This window comes from Cricetulus griseus (genome assembly GCF_003668045.3).
Source record: "Cricetulus griseus strain 17A/GY chromosome 1 unlocalized genomic scaffold, alternate assembly CriGri-PICRH-1.0 chr1_1, whole genome shotgun sequence".
Lineage (NCBI taxonomy): Eukaryota > Metazoa > Chordata > Mammalia > Rodentia > Cricetidae > Cricetulus > Cricetulus griseus.
This window is the reverse complement of record NW_023276807.1, coordinates 42880323-42901265: the sequence shown is the minus strand read 5'-3', so window position 1 is coordinate 42901265 and position 20943 is coordinate 42880323.

The following is a 20943-nucleotide window of genomic DNA, read 5'->3' as shown; positions in this document are numbered from 1 at the left end:
TAATGAAGTGTCAGAGAAGAATGTGAATATTTAACTATGTTATAATTGTGTATCTGTGTGGGAGTAATGTGCAGGTGAGTGCTGTTGCCTGTGGAGATCAGGCATCTCACCATCTCACCTCTTCATCCTAGAGTTAGAGATGGTTGTTACTCAACATGTGGGTGCTGGGTCCTCTGGAGGAGTAGCAAATGCTCTTAACCACTGCACCACCTCTCTAGACCCTACGGTAATGTGTTTCTTTTCCTTCCTTCTTTCCTTCCTTCCCTCCTTCCTTCCTTCCTCCCTCCCTTTTTTCTCCATTTTTTTTTTTTTAATGTGTGGAGGTCAGAGAACAAAGTGTGGGAGTCAGTTCTTTCCCTCTACCTTGTCAGTCCTGGGGACAATCAAACGGTCAGGTTTGGTGGCAAGCACTTTTATCCACTACACCATCTTGATGGTTCCCCAAATAAAATTTCTTTTCTATATTTTTAAATTTTAAAATTACCTTATTTGTCTAGAAGTTTTGCCTGCATGTGTGTCAGTACACCATGTGTGTCCTTGGTGCCCATGGAGGCCACAAAAGGGCCTCAGATTCCCTGGAACTGGACTTTACAGATGGTTATAAGTCACCATGTGGGTACCAGACATCAGATCTGAGTCCTCTGGAAGGGCCCAGTGCTCTTAACTGCTGAGCCACCCCTCTAGCCCCACCAAAATTAAATTTCTTAAACTGAGGAACTAGGGAGATGGCTGTGAGGGAAGTGCTGTTCTGGTACAAGGGCCAGCACCCAGAGGAAAGCATTGTAGCACACATGTGTAGCCCTAGGAGTGGGGAGACAGGCAGATCCTGAGAGCTTGTTAGCCAGCCAGTGTAGCTTCCAGAGCAAGAGGTCTTGTCTCAAATATGGCAGAGATCTATAGCAGAGAACTGAAGCCAACCTCTACCCTACACACATGCACACACCATACACCTATTAATGAACCTAAAACATCCAGGGCTTTGAAATACCTTCAATCCAGACAGTTTGTATCTATTCTTGTCTTTGGTAGCCCACTGGAAAATGCTTTAGCCACCAAGAAAGAGCTACTTAACTTTGGAGGCAGGAAGTACATTTATTTCTAATATCCAAAAAACAAAAGCCCTTCCATTCTAGCCATTTTATACCCTTCAGGACACTCCTTAAAACCTCCACACACAGGCTGTAATGCCTATAAATATCTTCCTGATCTCTTTATTTTAGATACGATGAAACTGTCAGACTCGTGTTTTCCCTAACCCACAAGGAACTTCATTTCTAAGCTTCGTCCCATCAGGAGGGTATGTGTGGGTCTACTACACAGTCTAATTACTAAAATGGGTTTACCTTTGAGCAACAAAGTACAAATTTACCCTCATCTAGATCAGTGGTTCTCAATCTGTGGGTACCAACCCTTTCACAAGGGTCATTAAAGACCTTTGGAAAACCCAAGTATTTACATTATAGTTCATAACAGCATAATCACATTATGAAGTATCAGAGAAATAATTTTATGGTCGGGGTCACCATAACATGAGGAACTGTATTAAAGGGTCACAGAATTAGGAAGGTTGGCAACCACATAGATGATTTTTCTGTTGTAATAAGCTGGTTTTTGTTTGTTTTGTTCTAATTATCTCTAAATTTCTTTGGACATTTATGGAATCCTAGCCTAGAGACTAAGGATTGGCAAACTTATTTCTTCAAAAGTCGGTTAATTACTCTTAAATTTTTCTAAGCACATCATCTCTCTTGGCAGCAACTCTACTGCTGTGGAACAAAGAAAGCCATGGGCCCTTCTGAACGGAATTTATGTGCATGTTCTCCAATAAAACTTCATTTACAAAAGAGAGGCCAGAGTTTGTTGGCCCCTGCTGTAGTTTATTTCCTCTTTTCAACATTTTAACTATCTATCCCTCAGGCAAGACCTAACAAAATTGACTTGAAGACTTGAAAAATCGTGAATGTATTTCCCTTAAACAGACTTTCAAACCTACACCTCCCTCTAGCTACTGTCCTAGTCTCTCTCTGTCTCTGTCTCTCTCTCTCTCTCTCTCTCTCTCTCTCTCTCTCTCTCTCACCTCTCTCTCTCACACACACACACACACACACAGACCAGAATATGTTCTGTGATCTGTTGATTTGTGCCATACCTGCCTAAATCCAGTCCAATCTGTTGTCTATGTTTTTGTGCCTATAGGTCTCAGTGATACCTTTCATATTGCTAAATCCTGGGATTTCAATTTTCACATTATTTGAACCCGGCAGTAGTCAAGTAGTCAATACTATTAATCCCTTGCTCTTTAGGAAATTCTCATTTTCCTCCCACTATTGTGGCTGCAGCTTCCTTTCCTCCAGACAGTCAGGCAACCAGTGATTACTTGATGCTCTAGCCTATGACCTCACTTACCATGTAATTACTGCACTACTGGGGATTGAACTCGGGGCCTCAAGCTTGTTAGGGAAGCTCTGCCATGGAGTTATGCTCTCAACCCCTTGTAAACTCTTTTGAGACAGGTTTTCCTTGGTACTCCAGGCAGTCCTTGAACCTTAAAGTTTCTTGCCTCAACCTCCTGGAGTGCTCAGATTGTAGGCATGTGCCACCAAACCTACCTTTTCAATGATTTCTTTGTAACTTTTGGTTTCTTGTTCTTCAATGCTAGAGGTTGAATTTACAGACTTAAGAATTCGAGATGCTCTATCACTGAGCTCCATACCCAGCTGCAGCTGCTTCTGATGGTCCTAGAATGAAAGCAACACCCATCTCTCAAGCTCTATCTCATCTGACACCTTCCTTGTCTCTGTGCTGTCTACCACCGTATTACTCCCAACTTGTAACTTTTAGAAACTTTATTCTCAAATTTAGAAACCAGAAGCCACTACAACAAACCATTCAGCCAGCAATATTTCAATTCTGTAGGCAAATGTACTTTGTTAGTTGATGTTTGATGAGTGTCCAGACACTTAAGTTGCTTGTTAATTTCTAGAATTGTTAGTAGAACAGAGGACTGAAGTTCAGTTGCTCTGTGTTGTATTTGTGAGTTTCGTATCTACACGTTTGAAGTTCATGTTTTCTGTTATCATTTGTTTGCTGTGTTGGGAGTCAGAATTTAGGGCTTTACACCTGAAACACAAGGGGTTCCAGGATAGCCAGGGCTACAGGAGTTCAAGATCATACCTTAGCTACACAGTGAGCTCAAGGCCTGCCTACCCTACAGGAAACATAGAAAAAGGCTAATCTTGAAACACCATCTCACCAATCCCTACTTGTGACACAACACAGTTGGAATATTCCCACTTTGGTGATGCCTCTGCTTACTAGACTAGAGTCTAGGAAAACACATGGTATTGTTCAGATTTTCACATTCCAATGTTAAACAGCCCCCCTGTGTCCTGAGTAACAGTGCATATCGAAATTAAGTAAGAAAAGCAGTAAGGAAATAATGTGGATTATTGAGCAGTGGGGTGAGTGACTAAACAATTATCTTAAAAGGGGGGTGTACCTATGTAAAACCAAGAGTAAAGAATATTCAAGTCTTGCTGACTATGGAATTCATTCATAGAACACATGTGTAACATGTGGATTTGGTAAGTAACACCGCATAGTGGAAGGAAAAAATAGAAAAGAATATTCAAGTAATATACAGGTGACATGGTTTACAGCATTTAGCTGCCAGGACTACCATAACAGAATTCCACCTGGCTTCTATGATACCATGCCGTTTCATGCAGCACTGGGATTATCCACCACTGGAAAAATATCTCTATTGAAAATACTGGGCATGTAAATTGGCTTAACATTTATTGAATAGAAAAATCTAGCTTTACTCTATATCTTGGAAAGGGGGCTCTATTGATATTATAGAGAAGTCAAGCTTTGAGATTTTCCATAGTTGAACTGACATGTCTGGGTTAAGAATTAAGGGGAAGGGCTGGGGCGATGGATCAGTGGTTAAAAGCATGAACTTCTCTTGCAGAGGACCCAGGTTTAGTTTGCAGCACTCACATGGTGGCTCACAATCGTCTATACCTGCAGCTCCAGGGAACTGAATGCCCTCATCCAATCTATGAGGGCACCAGGTACATGTATACACATGCAGGCAAAGAATTCATACGTACAAAATAAGAAATAAATAAATCTTTAAAAAATGAATTAAGCCAGGCGGTGGTAGCACTCACCTTTAATCCCAGAACTTGAGAGGCAGAGGCAGGCAGATCTCAGTGAATTCGAGGCCAGCCTGGTCTATGGAGTGAATTTCAGAACAGCTAGGACTGTTATACATAGAAACCCTGTCTTGAAAAAAAAAAAAGATAAAAACAATAATTAAAAAAAATCAAGGGGCCAGGTATTGGTGGCACACGCCTTTAATCCCAGCACTCGGGAGGCAGAGGCAGGTGGATCTCTGTGAGTTCGAGGCCAGCCTGGTCTCCAGAGTGAGCGCCAGGATAGGCTCCAAAGCTACACAGAGAAACCCTGTCTCAAAAAAAACAAAAACAAAAAAATCAAGGGAAGGCTGGCAGAAATCCAGAGCAGCTCTTTTTATCCTTGGATGACAGACAGACAGAGCAGTCTGGCTGACACAGACTTACCTAGACCTCTACAAAGCAAAGATAAAAGACCTCGGCACACTTAATTTTTAATCTGTGTAAATTAAGAAAGGGGATTATCAGGTAAAGGAAGCATAATATATCCATACGGAATAATGAAAAAAATTGAAATTTATGTTATCTGATTTAAAAAAGTGATGAACCTATCAAAGATATATTGAAATTAAAAAGCACATAGATGAGGAATAAGGAATAAGGGGCAAAGGTACCATTGTAGTTGTGTCTTGACAAATTGAACAGTACGTAAGAGAATGGGATTTTTACCCTGGACAGCATCAAATATGAGACTGAAAATTTACTGTCACGTAGGAAGAAGCAGTTCTCTGCAGCAACAGATCAATGTAGTAGGATGTTAAAATTGCTAAAAGGAACAACTTGAATTTAAATATTATGTCTTTTTACAATAATAGCTTATATTTCCTATCAGCCAGGTAAGATTCCCAAATGCGTTCTCTGTTACTTCAGGCAATCCTCTTAACAGTAGGAGGGAGATGTTTTGCCTTATTTTATGGAGACAGAAATAGAGCCAGAGGGCTCAAAATCAACAGCCACAGCTCAAACATTTGAGAACAGCCTGTTTATTCTTTCCAGCCACAGGGATCTTATCTCCTCAAAGGTATTTACAGCCAGGTGACCAAGACTGGCTGGAGCAGACAGGGAGGCTGAGAGCTGCAAAACTGTGAAAGTTAAATTCACATTTCTGAAGAGAAGCAATTGATGGGAATTGAATTTGAAATTGCTTCCCACAAATAAATTTACATATTTTGGTAATAGCATTTTTAATTAAAAAAATAGATTAAAACCTTAGGTGAATAAGCTTTTCCTCCTAAATAAGTGTTTTAATGTGTGTTGGATTCCTCCAAAGGAAGTTTCTACCCAGCTAAAGATTACCCTGCATTGTTTCTTGTTTCAGATAAGAAAGCTATGTGGCCAAGGCAGATACCAGACATACTAGTGGGTTCCTGTTTGCAGAGGGGGCTAGACGGAAGGTCACTTCTTCACTCTTTTATTTATTTATTTATTTATTTATTTATTTATTTATTTATTTATTTATTTTTGGTTTTTTTGAGACAGGGTTTCTCTGTGGCTTTGGAGGCTGTCCTGGAACTAGCTCTTGTAGACCAGGCTGGTCTCAAACGCACAGAGATCCGCCTGCCTTTGCCTCCCGAGTGCTGGGATTAAAGGTGTGCCCACCACCGCCCAGCTCACTTATTCACTCTTAATTGCTGATCTGCTTGTGATATTTCTTCTTTCCTTTATTATTCTGGTAAGAACTGACCCCAGGGGTGCCTGGCAGGTACTTTGCCGCTGTCTAGTAGCAGACGCCTTTTAGTATTTCTGAAGCAAAAGCTACATGTGATGTGGAGAGTGAGAAGTTCAGGGAATTTCCGGCTAGAAAGGACCCATGTGAATGTCTTCTGAAGTCACTGCCTCTGTGTCTTCTTAGAGCAGCTGACTGCTTACTGTGGAGAGAAAAGCAAAGATACCAATTAGCTTTGTGGGGAGTACTTGGGGCACAGGGAAAGTACCTTAGTTAGTTCACTCCCATAAGAGCAAACTTCTCCCCCGATTCCCCAGATGCTAGGAGAAGGGCGTGTTGTTTCTGCCAGGAGCTTCTTTTTATAGATTTCTTTTTGTTTGTTTGGTTTGCTTTGGTTTTTGAGACAAGATTCCTCTGTGTATCGCTGGCTGTCCTGGAACTTGCTGTGTAGACAGGGCTGGTCTCAGATCTGCCCTCCTCTGCTGGCATTAAAGGCATGCAACACCATGCCCAGATAGCTGATTTTTTTAAGGATTCCTTTTGTAGATATATTAATATGGAATCTTGATCAGGAATTAATAGCTTGATAACAATGAAAACCTATGTCATTTAGGACTTCTTATGCATCTCAAGTACAAGATAAACCTCCCTTTGTGACTGTAAGGAATCTAATCTATGAAGAACAAGCTGCCATTCTGAATGAGTCTCAGTCCCCTCTCCATTATTTCCTTGCCAAGTTTTTCCAGAGGTTCAGTCACAGCTATGTAAATACCAGGTGGATCAGCCTCTTAGGTGTCCCAACTTTGCAGATGCCTATAATCCCCAACCAGCACTCAGGAGATGGTGGATCAGGGACTTAAGGTCAACTTCCGGGTGTTGGTGGCACACACCTTTAATCCCAGAACTCAACAGGCAGAGGCAGGTGGATCTCTATGAGTTCGAGACCAGCCTGGTCTAGAAGAGCTAGTTCTAGGACAGCCTCCAAAGCCACAGAGAAACTCTGTATGAGGAGGGATGAGCAAAGGTGTCCAGACCAGGATGGTAAAACCCACAGAAACAGCTGACCTGAACAAGGGGAAATTCTTGGTTCCCAGACTGTTATCTGGGAGACCAGCATGGGACTGATCCAGACCCCATAAATGTGGGTGTCAGTGAGGAGACCTTGGACATCTAAGGGGCCTTTTGAAGTAGATCGCTACTTATGCCTAGCACAAGAATAGACTTTAGGAGCCCATTCCACATAGAGGGTTACTCCCTGAGCCTAGACACAAGGGGGTGGGCCTAGACCCTATCCCAAAGGACATGACAGACTCTGAAGACCCCCCAAGGAAGGCCTCACCCTCCCTGGAGAGCAGAAAGGGCATGGCATAGGTAGGGTGTTAGTTGGGGGGAGGGCAGAGGGAGAGGGAAGCAGAGGGAACTGGGGTTGTCATGTAAAATAATCTTGTTTCTAATTTAAATAAAAAATGGAGAGAAAGGGGAAAAAGGTCATCTTCCTATACAAAGAAAGTGACAGGCCAACCTGGAACACAGGAAACTATCTGAAGGGGGGTGAGGGTGGAGATTAGTCAAGACCAAGGGCAGCTCTTCAGAGAAGCTTAAAGTCTTGACAAAACTAAAAATACATCAATGGACCATATCAACTAATGTTGGTTTGCACAGGTTGTCATAGTGAAGGAACCAGCTTCCTTTTGGCAGCCATAACAGCCGAACACGTGCTTGCCATAAACCTGCCTTGGTCACGTAGAGGTCAGATGCCTGTCTCGTGACAAGGAGCCAATCGGAAGTTAGCTGGTGGCGCTATGCTTTATGACCCTGGGTGTGCTTTACAGACAAGCGCACAGCAATGACATAGAGAGCATAGCAACCACCCTGGGAGGGCCTATGAGCCATAGCAACCAGTTGACCAATCAACACAGGGCAAGCCCTCCAAGCCTGGAAGCACACCAATCGTGAGCCTGTGCGTAGGCCTGTGCGTACCCCTAGACACTCCCCTTACGCTGCCCTATAAGATCTTTTGGGAGACGCTAGGAGCCGTCTTTTCTCGCCATCCACCATGGCGGGTGGGTGAAAGACCCGAGCTAACATGGGGTTAGCTCGTTAAATTAGAATAAAGCCTTGTGCAGTTTGCAGCAAGCTTTCGCCTCCATTCTGTGTTTGGGGTGGCCGCCGCCCTGGGCTAAGATTCTGGAAGCCTCAGCTTTCTGAGGGTCTTACAATAGCAACTTAATATAATTAGATGATTATTCTTATAACAATGTACTTAATAATAAAGACAGAGAGGTATCTAATCTTCCCAGAGTGTGAAATGCTGGTGATATGTTACTGTATAGTTTTTCCTCTAGCAATACTGAAATGCTCCTGCCCCCCCCCCCAAGTGTGAAATTGAAAACCTGTGCATTCTAGGCTAATGGTTTGCCAGCTCAACAACTATAAATAAGTTGTAGGCAATGTTTTGACTATGGATAATAACTAGATAATAAAGTAATAAATAATACAATTTACATAACTAGATAATCTTTGAGAGTATAGGACCTGTCAGGTACACAATGTAACAACTGATTGAGGATAATAACTTACAATGCAGACTCAGATTTTTGCCCACAGGTTAAAGATGTGCTCTGTGGACAGATAATTCTGTATCCCAGGTTATTAATGAATTTCAAATCTGCTATTATTAGAGCCGAGAGGCATCCATCATACCCTATTATCACTCCTTCTTACAGAATATAAAAGAGCCAGGCATGGTGACACACATCTTTAACACCAGCACTCAGAGGCAGAGGCAGGAGGATCTCTGTGAGGTCAAGAACAACTTGGTCTACATATTAAGCTCCAAGACAGCCAGGACCACATAGAAAGACCCTGTCTCCAAACAATAAAAAGAATGTAAAAGAGAAGAAGCCTTTGTAGGGAACACCCTTGCATACATGGGAGGCACTGAAAGACACAATGTAGAGCAAGATAGAATCATAGAGGATTTCACAAAATCCTTGCTACAGTATTTATCTGAAATAGGCAGCCATGAGCACTGCCTGGTCATTCCTTCCGACTGCCAGTTTGGGGTGGGAAGAAACCATTTCTTCTTGGTATCATTAACTTTCATGGGTCACATTCACAGGTCTCAGGAATTAGTATAGATAAGCAAGACCTTTTTGAGTAACTTTCCCTCAACCTGATGCTAGAACTTGATGCTAGGAAAATGAATAAAAGAAATATTAACTGTTTTTTTTTTAATCTAGGTGCAAAGAATTGAACCCAGAACCCTAGGCATGCTAAGCATAAAATATATTTTACCAGCAAGCAAAGGAAAAGGTGATCTGTGGGTACTGAATTACAGTTAGATGAGCCCAAGAAGTTATGGGGTGCTGTTGTACAACAGGGTAACTAACTATACACAGCAATTATGCACTGCACAATTCAAAAATAAAAAAAGCTAGATGGAGGCAGGCCGCTGTCTCAAAGAGCCAAAAGAACATTAAAATAAAATAAAGAAATAATAAATGGTTGGAAAAATGTTTTTAACCTGATTTAAACATTATACACAATGTTTTGAAGGGACCAGCTTCCCTTTCGGCAGCCATAACAGCCGAACACGTGCTTGCCATAAACTTGCCTTGGTCACTTAGAGGTCAGATGCCTGCCTTGTGACAAGGAACCCATCAGAAGTTAGTCACTAGAAAGTCAGATGCCTGCCTTATGACAAGGAACCAATCAGAAGTTAGCTGGTGGCACTATGCTTTACGACCCTGGATGTGCTTTACGGACAAGCTCACAGCAATGATGCACAAAGCATAGCAACCACCCTGGGAGGGCCATAACAACCAGTTGGCCAATCAACACAGGGCAAGCCCTCCAAGCCTGGAGGCACACCAATAGTGAGCCTGAGCATACCCCTAGACACTCCCCTTACGCTGCCCTATAAGATCTCTTGGGAGGCCCTAGGAGCTGTCTTTTGCTAGCCATCTGCCATGGCGGGTGGGGGAAAGACCCGAGCTAACATGGGGTTAGCTCGTTAAATTACAATAAAGCCTCGTGCAGTTTGCAGCAAGTTCTCGAATCTGCCTGGTGATTGGGGTGACCGAAGTCGTGGCCTGGGACCCTGGATACCTGAGTTTTCCGGGGGTCTAACAGTTTATTTCATATAAACTGTATGAACAGCAAGTCCAATATGGACTTACAATTCTTGATATGTTTCAATTAAAAAATATATTGCAAAGTGAAACAAAAGGTAGATATTGATCTCCTCTTGCTCAGAAGAATTTCAAGATAGAAAGAGCAGCACGGCAACTTTCAATGCACAAATGATTAACAGAACCAGGAGAGGAAGATTGCCTTGTTAAGATGGGACAAGGAGGGAGGTGGGTGAGTTGCTTGGGAGGGGTTGGAGGAGGTGAGGGAGTGTGGTCAGAGTATATTGGATAAGAAAATTTGTTTAGCCAGACATTGGTGGTGCTCGCCTTTAATCCCAGCACTCGGGAGGCAGAGGCAGGCAGATCTCTCTGAGTTTGAGGCCAGCCTGGTCTCCAGAGCAAGTGCCAGGATAGGCTCCAAAGCTACACAGAGAAACCCTGTCTCGAAAAAACAAAAACAACAACAACAACAAAAAAAAACAAAAAAAAAATTTAAAAAAAAAGAGAGAGTTTATCTGGGTTTTAGAACAATGCAGGTAACTTGTAGAAGTCCACCTAGGCAAAAGACAATACCATTAAGTCATGGGGAATAAAAAGCCAGCTTGAGTAGAGAATTTACCAGTTTGGGATTCCAGGGAGTCAACGTATTCAGTGAGTGAAGGGACAAATAGGGTTTTAAAAACTTCTACTGTGTGACAAATCACCTAGGGCTCTTGCTAACAGGTCTGTTGGGTCCTCGGAATGAAATGGGACAGCATTTCTGAAAAATCCTCAGGTAGTGCTGAGGTTGCCCTGGAAGTAACAGATCTGAACAGTGATTGGAAGCCCTGGAGGTGAGGGGGGTTCTTGTAACTCCAGTGAGCCATGTCCTTGGAGACCAAGTGTGCCAGATGGCCTTTCCACTCCAAAGGGCAAAGAAAAAAAAAGGAAGAAGGAAGAAAGAAAGAAAGAAAGAAAGAAAGAAAGAAAGAAAGAGAAAAAAAAGAAAAAATGTTGCTAGATGGAAATAAAGGCTCCTTTGCTTCACATTGTTTTCCAAGAGAAACGGAAACATTGTCTGAAGATAAAAAAATCAAATGTAAAAAAAAGTCTTTTATTTTTATTTATTTATTTATTTTATTTAACCCGCTGGGATTTCCTTTCTTACTCCTTTGTCGCATTGAGGTTCTTTTAAGAACAATGTGCTAGTGATAGAATCTAAGCTAAGGTTAGTCTGGAAAAGCAGCCTATGACGGCTTAAGGGCATTGAGACCTATTGCCTAAAAGGAAAGAATTAGCAGACACATTACTTGGGTAGAATGGATGTTTCTGAGGAGACAGAATGGCCTGTGGGCACATCTATGATGGAAAAACTAAAAAAGCAGTGGGGAGCCCTCCATTTTATCATAGGACTGACATAATAAAACTGCTGGAGTGTAGTATAGTCAGCCTTTGGTCAAAGGTGGTTTCTTAAATTCCTCAAGATGTGCTTTGGGTAACTTCTTGAGGTGTGGTTTTCTATTGATCTGGGAGTGGAATGCATCAGGGGGTGACTGAGATGTGGGTCTCTCCCAATCAACAGGTGGTCCACTGGGATGCCTCTGCAAAAGTACATGTTTGGTCCAGGGACCTAAGTGGTAGAATGAATGAAGCAAAGGCCAGTTATCCTCTGACCTCCACACACATGGCATTACGTCACTTTTTACCCTAGATATCCCTTGAATTTCACATTTTCGGGCTTCAGCCTCCTGAATAGGTGGGATTACAACCCTCTATCACCATTCCTGTTGCTTCAACTTTTGAGAGACAGGGTCGAATGTACCCTCTGCTGGCCTTGAACCTTCTGTGTAAACAAGGATGACCTTGTATTCATCCTCCTATCTATCTCCTCAGTACTGGGACCACAGGCATGAGCCAGCAGGCCTGGTTTGGTGGAAATTAGCTTCTTACATACTAGGCAAGCACCCTTACCAACTGAACTGCATCTCCGACCCTCAGACTCTACTTTTATTTTACAAAAACAAATAACTGCATATTCCTTGGGGAACTGCTTTCTTGATATTCTAAGATGTAGTGTTTGTTACAAACTAGCCTTAGCCCAGGTGTTGAATAAAAGATCAGCTCTAACTCCTCCCTTGGCCTATCCCATCCCTGGGGAGAAAGAACTCTCTGAAGGAAATTGCTTGCATTCTCATCAACCAGAGACAAGACTGCTTAGTTCTAGTTAGCTGCAGGACCTGACTCCTGGTGAGTCACCAATATGCTATGAAGTGGGCCTCTGGTCTTTGTTGAATGATCTAAGAAAACAACTGGATGTTTTCTCTACACATAACAAAGGAACTATGGTCTTTCTTCTTTAAAATACTGTCAGGACAATTTGTTGTTGTCTTTCTATCTTTCTTCTTTCTTCTTCTTTGTTTATTTTTTCTAAAGATGTATTTATTTATTACATATACAGTGTTGTGCCTACATGCCAGAGGAGGGAACCAGATTGAATTGTAGATGGTTGTGAACCACCATGTGGTTGCTGGGAATTGAACTCAGGACCCCTGGAAGAGCAGTCAGTGCTCTTAACCTCTGAGCTATCTCTCCAGCCCTGTTTTTTTTTTTTTTTTATAGCTCTAAATTTTGTGCTATTGAGTTTTTTTAAGCTGTCATTATATGAACACCAATAATAACTATCCCCTGTATTCTGTCATCCAAATACAACTATAATTAATTTGATGTAGAGATAATTTCTTGTCATTGCTTTTCTCTGCTAAGATTTTAATTTGTATAACTGAAACTGTCTTATGCACATTATAACACGCACTTAATTTGCTCACGCACTAATTTGATGGTTAAATTACAAGTCCATGTGGAAACTTGATCCTAAAATCTGTCATTTGAGAAGGCAAACGTTGTAGTACAAGCTTGTAGTCCCAGAACTAAGGAGGACAAGCAGGAGAATTGATGGTTCTAGGCCATCCTAAGCTTCTACCAAAGCCTTGTCTCAAAAACAAAACAAGACAAAACTTTGTTATTTAAAGATGTGCACTTCCAGCCGGATATGGTGGCATACTTAATCCCAGCACTCAGAGGCAGGTGGATCCTTGAGTAGGTGGTCTACAGTTTGAGTTCTGGTACAGTCAGGACAGCACAGAGAAACAAAATAAGATAATATACATATGCCCTTCCTCACATCTTTTCCTCCATCTAACTAAAAAACCATTCCCAGAGCTGAATGAAAAAAAAAAAAAATGAAATAAGAAAAGAAAGGACATGGCTGCTCCTAGGTAGGGTGGAAGAGAAGGTTTATAGTAGATATGAGGGAAACACAGCCAGAAACAGAGACATCTGGGAGTCCAGAGTGAACAAGGCCCTGAGCTGGGTTGTGTGAGGAGGGGAGAGGGGAGATCCCTGAGACCAGGAGAATAAAGGGTAGACTAGAAAGGGCTGGGCAACCAAAATAGCTGGATTATATAGGGAAGGGCAGCTGTGGGGAGGACAGCCAAGCCCCTGGGCTGGAGAAGTTTAGGGTAGTGGGTGGAATATGCCAATCATACTCTGTAACAGTTAGGGACTGAGGGATGCTGGGAGAACTTGGCCACCAGGTTCACTTTGATATGTTAAATAGCCACCTCAGTCATTTGTTCTGGGGTTGAAACCTAACAAGAGCTTGTAAAGACACAATCATATTTATATTTATCATGTATGTGTAGTATATGTATATATGTCTGTGCCAATATTTGTGTTCATGAATCTGCATGTGTACCATGGTACACATGCAGAGGTCAGAGGACTGTCTGGAGAGTTGGTCCTCACCTTCCACCTTTTATCCAGGACAGGGTTTCTCTGTGTAACAACCCCAGCTGTCTTGGAACTAGCTCTATAGACCAGGCTGGCCTCAAACTCACACAGATCTGCCTGCCTCTGTCTCCCTAGTACTGGGATTAAAGATGTATGCCACCACCACCCCGAATCCTTCCACCTTTTTTGAAACAGCCCCTGTACCCCTTACTTTTCATAAACTAAGCTTCTGGAGATTTTCCTGTCTTTGCTTTCCATAGGACACAGGGGAATACACACAGCCATTCTCCATGTATGACTTCTATGTGGGCTCTGGGGATTTGAACTCAAGTCCTCATGTTTTGTAGTAGGTGCTTTTATCCCCTGAACCATTTCCTTTTCCCCAAATTTCTCAATAAACCAATTATAAGCCAGGTGGTGGTAGCATATGTCTTTAATCCCAGCCCTTGGAAGGCAGTGACAGACAGATAGATCTCTGTGAGTCTACAGAGTGAGTTCCAGCACAGTCTCCAATGCTACAGAAAAACCCTGTCTTGAAAAACCAAAAAACAAAACAACACAAAAGAAAAACAGACTTTGTCCCTATTTTTACAAAATGATAGATCATAAAATCCCTTTAAACCATTTATCAATCTATTCATCTGTCCATGTTTTTTTCTCATTATTTTGTTATTACAACTGCTTATATATTTAAAAGCACATTAGTGCATTTTATAGACTTACTATGATAAGCTCACCTGTCTTTTCAACCATGATGGGTCACTCCTGTAGTCCAGCACTTAGGAAGCTTACTTACCACTATAGTCAAGAGTTAGTTCAAGACCACGTTCAGTTATATAGTACCTGGCTAGTAGGGCTACACAGTGAGGCCCTGTCTCAACATTTAAATAAGTAAATGACAAAAACTTTACTGGGATCTAAGTGTTCTACTGTGGTAACATAAAAAGGACTAAGACATACACATATGCACATATAAATAAATACACAAGGACTAAGTAGTAATAAAATGTCAATGAATCCATCACTCAGCTCAAAACCAAAGAACAGGTCGTCACCAGAACCTCAGTTTTCTGCAAGTTTCTGCCTGATTGGCTCTTCCTTCCTGCCCACAGAAAACTCACTCCACTGAATTACCTGTGTCTTATTTAATTTTTTTACATTTATTTATCTATTTGTTTATTATTAATATTATTATTGGGTTTTTGAGTCACGGTTTCTCTGTGTAACAGTCCTGGCTATCCTGGCTCTGTAGACCAGGCTGGCCTCGAACTCAGAGAGATCCACCTGCCTCTGCTACCTGAGTATACCACCACCACCCAGCTTCTATTTGTTTATTATTGAGTGTGTGTGTGTGTGTGTGTGTGTGTGTGTGTGTGTGCTCGCACACATAGGCATGAGCATCTTCCATGGTTAGTATATAGGTATGGAGACAACCAGCTTTGTGGGAGCCAGCTGTCCCTCTCTATAACTTAATCCAGGGATCCAACTCAGGTGAAGAGACATGGAGGCAGACACCTTCACTCACTGTGCCATCTCACTGCTTTCCTTAGCTTTTCACTTGACTATCTGATTTCCTTGGTTTATGATGGCTTGATAGGAAATACAACCTTTGTGTCCAATATTTACTGTAGATTTTCCCAGCTGATGGTTTTGGTGTTGTTTCACGTATTTTTTTGCCAAGTAGGTAAGTCTTAAGTTTCTGGGGTTTGTATTATGGTGGGAAATCCTGCCCATAGTGCAATTGCTTTTAAAAGTCTGTGTCTGTGCACCTGACTGCACATGTGCAGTTTTCTACTTTTCAATTGGTATCTTGGCATAAACAATCTTTTTTTTTTTTTTTTTTTTTTTTTTTTTTCTTTTTGGTTTTTTGAGACAGGGTTTCTCTGTGTAGCTTTGGAACCTGTCTTGGCACTCAATCTGGAGACCAGGCTGGCCTCGAACTCACAGAGATCTGCCTCTGCCTCCCGAGTGCTGGGATTAAAGGCATGTGCCACCATCGCCTGGCTGGCATAAAACATTTTCTGCGTTTTGTCTACCCACCGGTAGAATTACACTTCACATTGTTTGAGACCACAGACACAGCCTTTCGTTTCCCTATTCAGCCACATCATCAATAGAATTTCAGTGTTCAAAACCTCTGGTTCACATGACGTTTCAGCTAAAGATTTTATAGGAAACAGTAATTCAGAATTTAAACAATTCAAAGTTTAAACAATAACTGGCTTTAGAACTATGCTCTAGGATTTAAATACGTGGTTGTTACTTTTAAAGGACATTAGTGACAGTTTGGAAGAGTTGGATTGACTGCCTCAAAGCCTACCACCTGGAGAAGTTAAATCACGATGGTTAACACTGTAATGGATTGCTTTCCATGTTCTTCTTCCTTTTTTTTTTTTTTTGCTCAGAGACAGTTTTCCTCTGTGTAGCTTTGGAGTCTGTCCTGGGACTCCCTCTGTAGACCATGCTGGCCTCGAACTCACAGAGATCTGCCTGCCTCTGCCACCCAAGTACTGGGATTAAAGGTATGTACTACCACTGCCCAGGCTTCCCATATTCTTACAGGAAATGTAAATGTAGGCATATTTCATATTCAGAGTAAGCCATGTTAGCTTATTATATTCTGATTTCATTATATTTATATTATTTTCATATAACATAAAATATATATATATGAAAAGCAGAAAAAAAGATTTTTTTCTGATGTAGCCATATAATAAAGATCTCCAGTAAAACTCCTAAGTCCATCTTCATGTCGCAAAGATGAGGTTTAGATTTAAATAGGAAGTGAGAGGCAGGCAATGCTAAGCATCCCTGGTCTAAATGTGGTCCTGTCTGTCATCCTTCACTCGGTTCTCATCACTCCAGCCGGTTAGTCTGACAAGTCATCATAAGTGTGTGAAAGCTCTTTTGGGGAGACAAGTTCCTGCTGGCACTAGGTTTCAGCAGATCTTTTCCTTCTCCATCCTAAGATCCCTAGAGATAGTACAAATTCTTGGTCCCCATTGTTTCACTGGCCACAGGGACTGGTGCAAGTGGTGTCATTATGCTGTGTTCTTCCCTGCCTGGTTGGCTACATTTCCCCACTCTGTTTTCACATTAGTTTTGAAGTGAACTATGCACATGGCTGGACTCATTCTTACACTTTGATTCCATAGGTACTGTTCTTATATGGCATTGGTCCTGTCTTTCCTGTAGGTACTGTTCTGATATGGCAAATACACCCGAGTTCTTCTGTTAGAAGTTGTGTTTTAAGAATTATCAGCATCAGGCTACAAGTGATCTGTTGTTTTTTTGAGACAGAGTTTCTCCATGTAGTCCAAATGAGCCTGGCCTTGAATTCATGACAAATTAAAATTAAAGTTTACTGAAAAGGTCTCCAAGTTGGGCCTGGTGGTGGTGGCACACGCCTTTAACCCCAGCACTCAGGAGGCAGATGAAGGTAGATCTCTGTGAGTTTGAAGTCAGCCTGGTCTACACAGTGAGTTCCAGGACAGGTTCCAAAGCTACACAGAGAAACAGAGAAACAGAGAAACCTTGTCTCGAAAAACAAACAGCAAAAAACCATGAACCTGTCGATGACCTTAACCTTCTCATGTTTCTACCTCCATATCTAGAGTGCCTGGGGTTATAGGAGTATACCACCACATCCTGTTTTTTGAAGTGTTTCAAGTCAAACTCAGGGTTCTGCTGCCAACATTCTAAGAATGAACTACACCCTTAACCAAACAACCTTGTCTTATAAGACATCCTTTATAATAGCTTATAAAGGAAAAACAATGCCAACAAGAGAGTGTCTAAATAAATTAGAAAACATATGGTGACTAAACAGAAGGTAAATTAGAAATAGACAGGTCGGCCAATTTAAGAAATAATAATTTTAATATGATTTAAGTGAAAAAAACAACTTCCAGAAACAGAACAAAACAAAACAAAAAACCTTTTCGTTTTCTATGTAGAGACTTCAGGGCTAAATAATTTACACGGATCATCTCATTTAATTCTGAGAACTCTGATTGCTAGTATATAAAAACATTCATTACAAATGCTTCCTGGGTAAGAGTTTGCCTCTAATGGGAGTGAAGCAACAGCCAGGACATTTGTGGAATCATTTCCTGACTTTCATGCTTCAGTTATTTTTCAATCCTTAGTAAGTTTATAGTTTCTTTTTATTTTCTTGCTTTTATAGAACTTTCAAACCTACTGAACACAGAGAGAAGAACATAATGAATCCCGTATGTCAGCATCTTGGACTTGTGAGAACTGGTTGATTTTTTACTGTTGTTTCAGTGTATCCCCTGCCTTCTCCTCCTCTGATGACAAGTTCTGAGACCAATCTCAGATAGACTGTCACTTTACCAATGAACTTCAATGACAAGTTGGACGAGACAAAATAAACCCCCTCCACGGGCATCTTTCCGCCATTGAAGTAATAGTTCTGTCCTGACAAAAGGGCTCAGTGGGTAAAAATGCTTGCTGCTCAAGCCTAAAGATCTGAGTTCAAATCCTAGAACTCACAGGAGAGATCCAACTCCTGAAAGTTATCCTTTGACCTCTGTATGTTAGCTCTGGTATGTGAATGTCTGAACTTAACACCCCCCCACACACACACACACTAAAATGAAGGTAACAGTTCTATTAACTTTTTTGTCCTTTAAAATGTCTTTTCATGGTACTGTGTTTTTTGTTTGTTTGTTTGTTTTTGGGGTTGGTTTGTATTTTTTTGTTGTTTTGTTTTGTTTTGTTTTTGTGTTTTGAGACAGGGTTTCTCTGTGGCTTTGGAGGCTGTTCTGGAACTCGGCTCTGTAGACCAGGCTGGTCTTGAACTGCCTGCCTCTGCCTCTGCAGTGCTGGGATTAAAGGCATGTGCCACCAACACCCAACAACTGTGCTTTGTAGTGTGGATACAGCACAAATTACAAGTTTTCCTACCAAAATATACATTTTAGTTGCCAATTTTCAGTTGAAACAACACGGCAATTATCTTTGTACAAAATTTTACCCTTCCCTGCTCCCGTACCCCCAACAACTTTCTTTCTGTGTAGAGTGTCTATTTCGGAGAGATGTCCACAAATGAATTGATTGGACATCTAACTTATCCAAAATCCATATTTGCCATGACAATATTCTTGTGTCCTAATCTGCCAGCCACTTTTTATCTCACTCATACTGAAATCAAAGTCTTACAATGACTTCTAAGAGTCACTGTGGTCCCCCATTTTATACCTCATCCTGTACCCTACACAGTCATATCTCTGGCCTTTTCTCCATCCCTCTGTGTCAGCAATGGCAGGCTCTATTCTGTTGTTCAAATACTCTGTGTCAACCCCTGACACGTACTGCCCTCACAAAGTCCCTTGTGGCACATGTAAGAGATGAGTTTACAGGGCTGGAGAAATGGCTCAACCGTTAAGAGCACTGGCTGTTCTTCCAGAGGACCCAGGTTCAATTCCCAGCACCCACATGGTACCTCATACCTGTCTGTTACTCTAAGATCTGACACCCTCCCACAGTCATACATGCAGGCAAAATACTAATGCACTGAAATAAATTATATAAAAAAGACAAGTTTACTTAATCTGAGAAAGCCTTCTTCAAATGACTGAAGACAAGGAGGAAAGGAACAAAAGAGTGTGAGAGAGAACTTGTAGAAAAACAGTGGAAATACTTCATAATTTTATATAAAAAAAAGACATTGATAAACATTAAACCTACCTGGACATGACATTTCCTATTCTAGAGATTAGCAAATGTTTAATATTTTAGTAACTAACAGTTAGCAAGGCTATAGAAAATTGACACTCTTCTGTCAATTTTGTTGGACTGCCAAGTTTTCTTTATGTCACCACATGGCCCTGTTTGCTATTGTGTTCAGGGCTGGATATCTGAACTTTCTTTTATGTAGAACCCAATTATTTCCCCTCATTCATCAGATGGTAATTTGGTATCACCTCCACTAGGAAGCATTCTTTTTGTGGTTGTTTTTTGTTTGCTTGCTTGCTTGGGTTTTTTTGTTTTGTTTATTTTATTTTGTTTTTCAAGACAGGGTTTCTCTGTGTAACAGCTCTGACTCTCCTGAAACTCACTTTGTAGACCAGGATGGCCTCTAACTCACAGAGATCCTCCTGCCTCTGCCTCCCTAGTGCTGGGATTAAAGGAGTGCACTACCTCTGTCTGTCTGGCTGTTTTTTCTGTTTTTTTTTTTTTTTTTTTTTTTTATCATAGCAATAGAGAAGCAAACTAGAACAAATGGGATACTGTAAAGTGCATGACATGATGCTCGATACAGCCCAGGATTACTGTCCTCATTCAATTACATTTATTATAACAAAGCAACCTGTACCCGAATGTCATGTGACATCTTTACCCCACATTGTTTTTAGCTATATTCTATATAAACTCTAATTTATGTGTTTTCCCCCAGTGACTGACTCCTTAAAATTAATTGTCTACTTCAACCTTGTACTACATTAGTTTCTACAAAATTTTGAGTTTTGTAATATATTTTCTGCAACAAATTATTTAATAAAAATGTTTCTGATTCTTACCTTAAATCTCAAGAATATGCCACTTGACTCAGTCCTGGGGAGATGCTGAGATAGATAACTACTTGATTCCATCATCTCCCTTCTTTATTTGTCTTGAAATTACATCCATCAGAGTTATTTCTGTGGCTATTTTCATCATTAACTGAGCTCTCAAATGGTAAGGATTGTGACTCTATTGCCAGTGATCACCAAGATACTTTCCCAGAACAGCAGCTCAATACATATTTGTTAAGTGAACCGAGCTGGTTTTGAGAACCTACATTGATTGAGGAATGTGTTAGGGATGTTGGTAGAAACCAAAGCATAGGCAGACATAGATAGTCAAGGAGATTGCAACCTGTCAAAGGGGCACTTTTGTTTTCCTATAAAGATGCGTATGTTGTAAAATTTATAGGAATATTGAACATAGGTAACTAATTGTCATGATTGGGATAGTGAAGATAATAAAACTTGGAGGTGAAAATTACATTGAAGCTGTATTTTGAGAAGAACGCAGGCTGACACTATGTATAAGAAATATCTCTCCTGACCCCTCTTCCATTTATTTAATTCTACTCACAAAAAAAATTGCCTGCCCCTCCCTCCATTTAGTTTCTCTCATCCACCACCTGCAGATAATATGCTCACACTGA